This window comes from Echinococcus granulosus, assembly GCF_000524195.1.
Source record: "Echinococcus granulosus chromosome Unknown EG_S00166, whole genome shotgun sequence".
Taxonomy (NCBI): Eukaryota; Metazoa; Platyhelminthes; class Cestoda; order Cyclophyllidea; family Taeniidae; genus Echinococcus; species Echinococcus granulosus.
In genome coordinates, this window is record NW_020170546.1 from 95,765 (window position 1) to 100,469 (window position 4,705).

Genomic DNA, 4,705 nt, shown 5'->3' on the forward strand with positions numbered 1-4,705 from the left:
AATTTTTTTTCATAGGCTGAAAATGACAAATCTTCTGCGTGTTTCCATGGCAATTTGGTTTAACATATGTTACCACCTATGTAGAGGAGTGGCCCCACATACTGCCCAAGCGCTTACGGGAGAATCTGGAGAGATGGTAGGCTAAGGATTATTTAAATTCGAGATTGTCAATCATAGACATATTTATGGCTACGATTGGGGCACTAAAATTGTCCGAGTGTATTAAGGAGGGCAAATAACTAGTTGATAGGGATCTGAACTGAAAGATGTCCGAGTTTCGGAAGTACAAACCTTCAAAAGAAAGAGATTTGGCATTTCACAACATACTGTTGTAAGAACAAAAAACGGAAGGGCAAAACAGGAAGTTGTTCGGACAACAATCTAATAATCTCTACGTGCGTTTGCTCATTGCGGACCAGTGATATTGATTGACGCTGCACACATGCATATTTACATTCGCCATCATATTTTCATTGAAGATTTTGACTTGCGAAGCAGAGCAATGCCTCCAATGAAAGTCGCAACCATGATCCCCACCACCAACCTTAAAAACATCAAAGAAGCTAGATCGTGGTCTTCATCATCATTATTACTGTGATCAGCTATTGTGAAATTGGTAAGCTCAACGTTACCCAGCAAGGAACATAAAATTGATTAAAACATTAGTCCTTTCTCATCTGGTGCCAGCTCACTTGGCAGAGCGAAAAAACTGTAGATGTGAGCAGGTATCTTTAGGTCTAAATTGGCCTCGCAAGAGCTCTATGTGCTATGGCTCCCTTCATTGCGTTGGTTGCACCAAAGAACGCTCTTCTCCAGTATCCATTGCCCCCTTCCCTCTACTCCCCATGTATTTATCTATGTCCTTTCGTAAGCATGGTGGTCTCACGTGTCATACACTTATGACATTAGTGCGGACGAGAAATCTCGAGTCTACAAGTACTGCCTTTTGTTACATGCTGATGCTGAAGTAGGCTCAACCACTTAGGTTATAATCATTTCCCTTATGTTTAATGCATTTATACAATTGCCTTGTTGGCGCATGAGCGATGAAGTTTGGTTGTGTTGACAGTGCCTAATCTCTCAGTTGATTTGCTTATAATTATTATTTTTCGACTTCATGGCGCGGAACTTATTTCAGTAGCGCTATTAGATCGTGTTCGATTTTGTGGCATTTGACCTTTATTTTTTATGATAAATGATTCCACCAAAAAGTGTCGCAAATATATTCGTCGAGTTCCTATGAATCATTAAGCAAGAGGTATCAAATCTGTAATTTGAGAAGGTCAAAGACATTATTTATTATGATTTTACCCTTTTTCACTTCTAGATTTGAATTTTTTGTCTCCTGATGCCTACCGTAGGAATTCCTCTAACCGAGTCACGCTCTAACGTATTTTCCCGCTTTTACGCCGCGGTTGTTTCAGCATGCTCTCGAGTCTATGCGAGTACACTACTTCTCCGTTCCTCCTTCATTTTATCTTTTAAGTAGTGCTTCTAGTTGCCTACTTTCATTCATTCACCATTTCTGTGCTACTTCTTCGAATTTATAGCGGTATTCGAGGAGGCAAAGGAGAGATGACCATACCTTATTATGCTCGGACTACTTGATACCCCTCTCAGATTGGCCTATAACTGTCGGCTTTTGGCTTTGATTCTATGCATTTGCTAAAGTGTTGTTTGGGCTTGGGGGAAATATCCATTTTTATGCCACTATATCAAATTTCATTACTGAATAACGCACAAAGAATCCGCGCTTTGCAAACGGAGGATAAGCTGCATTGCTATTTGAAGGACGGCTTTTGCATACAGTAATGTACATTTGAAATATTATTTCTACGGTTTAAGGGATATCGCTAGTTCTTGCATAAGTAATTGAAAAATTACACATAAGTGGCGATTAATAGCTGCCCTGCTGAGGCGGCGGTGTCACAACAACACCTAGCATTCCGACCTAGAGATTGCGAAAATATGACTTTCAGCCCTTTAATTAAGTTTTCGATAGAAGTATTATCTGGCCATTTAGGACAATCGAGTTTGGGCAAATCGGTCTGTTCCTTACTTGCAATGAATTTTTGTTGGATTATAATTTTATCAACTGGGCATGTTGGGAAAGGGTCGGAGTTTGACGGGACATAGCGGAACATGTGTGGACGTCTTAGTGAAATGAACCTTTACTTCCCTTCCTAAATATCCTTTTTTAATGTCATTTAGCCGTCCATCTATTAAATCGTATGTAGCTTATTTACAATGAATACAAAATGTGCACATTTTTTAAAGAACTTTTCCTCTACTTATTAATACTAACTATTTTGACCTGCTAAATGCTAACTTGACAAGCTGATTACAGAACACCAAAGCTTGATTAAGAAAATTTATCATGAACTTATTAAAAATAAGTCATGGGCAATTATCGAGCTACTTTACGTTGAATATAATAACCAGCAAGTTTTTCTTTATCATATTCGGTGACTTGATTGCAGGGGGAAATCGGCATAATCCACTTTAACTTTCTAATGACCGCGGGAACTGGCATCTAGACGGCCATCTAGACTACCTATGAAAAGCTCAAGCATATAAAGGATAAAAAAAGCTAAAGCTGAATTTTAACGTTTAGTTTACGGATATTTCAATGCGTTCAACTGCCTAAGGGCAGACAAAATCAATTTATTATCAATGCATTTAATACGAGGATATCTCATATTAAAAAGGGGTGTTTTAAGCTTACAAATAACGCTGTACCAAACTTGAGAGGACGATAAATCAACACCGTCATTATTCAACACTAACTTGGGCAGTGAAAATGCTCTTTTTTAACATCTAATTTCTTCAAAATGACTCTTTAGAATCCACGCCCTTTACCATTTTTTGTGGACTGCTTTTTCTTGTAAGGGCGTACTATGACTATGTTAATATTATTAGCGGAAATCGGATACCACCTTAACATCAAGTACAAGTAATTCTGGTGTGTAAATTGGCCGTGGGAATACAATTACTGCTCGGCAGCTGCTAATCGTCTTTTTCCGCTGCATCTTTTGCGTTGCAAATGAAGCGGGAGTGCGTGGGTGAAATGCTTGTTAGCGAAATGTCAGACTTGAGTTAAGGGAATTCCCAATAGTAAAGATTTCTTTCATGAGGAGTGACATGGTGATTTAGTCAAGCAGTGCCTTATGTCAAGGAGCGTTGAGGCACTTCTGAGTGTTCAGGAGGAAAGAGAGTTCCCTGAGTTTCTGTTTATCTACTATATTTTCCCAAAACTAAGACAGAGAAGCCAGCACAATTTGCTGTTACTTGCTTTACCACCGTTGTTGATTTACGTCCCAATGATTGGCATGGGAAAAGTGATAATACGATGAGGCAATGCCGCTGTCAAAAATTATCAACTGCCGCGTTTCACACACCCACTTACCCACCCATTCATATAAACCGCCATTGCTGGAGAAGCAAGCCGACATTTTGACACGTAGATCGCAATGTCCGTTTGCACAAAATGTGTAGGCCTTGATTCATGTCCTCCACAAACTAAATCACAAAACGTCGCCTTTGACCTCCTTATCGCAAAGAACATGTGAGTAGATTAACTCTGCTATTCCTGTCGCTATCCAAATACCAGTAAACTGGGATTATTCTGAACTGTGGATACATAGTTTAACTTACACAACTAGATATAAGATTTGCGTAGTCATTATTGTGTTACAACAAAAAATGCAAAAAAATTTTACTTTGGGTTATATTTATTCCGCTCTAATTGATCATCGCTAGGCTGGCATCTTTTATTTTAAGCCACTGATAAGACGTAGAGTGATGATAGCTGATGCTTATCTATTTCTAAATTGATCAACTTGTGAAAAGCATCGCTTTTTGAATTGTACATTCGATGTCAACTTTATCGTGCTATCCACATCGATCCCGTTCCTTCTTTTTAATACATTGCAAGTTGATGTGGAGTGTTTCTAACATCAATTGCGTTAGACCATGGATATAAAGCTTAGCACCTCGGGACATTTATGAAGCGGCAACAGACCATCACCTTTGTAAAAGCGGTTTTATCACTAATGCAGGGGTGAATTGAGGCTAGAGAGCAAGTGGCTGAAACAAAATTTCAATCTGTGTAAATGAAATATCAAAATACCAGAAGATGAATTCTGCAAACGCCTTTATCATTAAGAGTGGTTTTGGTTTTCATCTCTCATGCAAATATAGTGGGATTCATGACATGGGTATATCTTTTCAATCCCGCTTAATTGCGTAATACTGACTGAAAACATGAATATACTAAAATTTGTCGGATCCGTGTGAATGAGAGTGCTATGGTAAAGGGCGTGCATTGGCTATAGTGGAATAAGAATAGGAAAATTGCTGTGCTAACTAATTCTGGCAGGAAAATTGTAGGTTTGTCAAGAAGATGGGTAGAGGAAGAGGATTTGGGAATGGTTAAGGATGAATGGGATTAGTCGAGAAAAGGAAGAGTAAATGTTGGGTGAGATCCTTTTGTTACAGTGGCAAGGTGAAGAGCAGGAGGACGGGGGGATGGTAGTGAGGGTGTGAATGAACCTTATACCGCAGGGGTGAAGGGATATAAAATCTATGCCGAAGATTTGAGAGACTTGAGCTAAGAGCACTCCTAATGGTACAGATTTTTGTCGTCAAGGATGACATGGTAAATAGACCAAGGTACACGGGGAGTAATTGACTGGAAAGCGGTGCT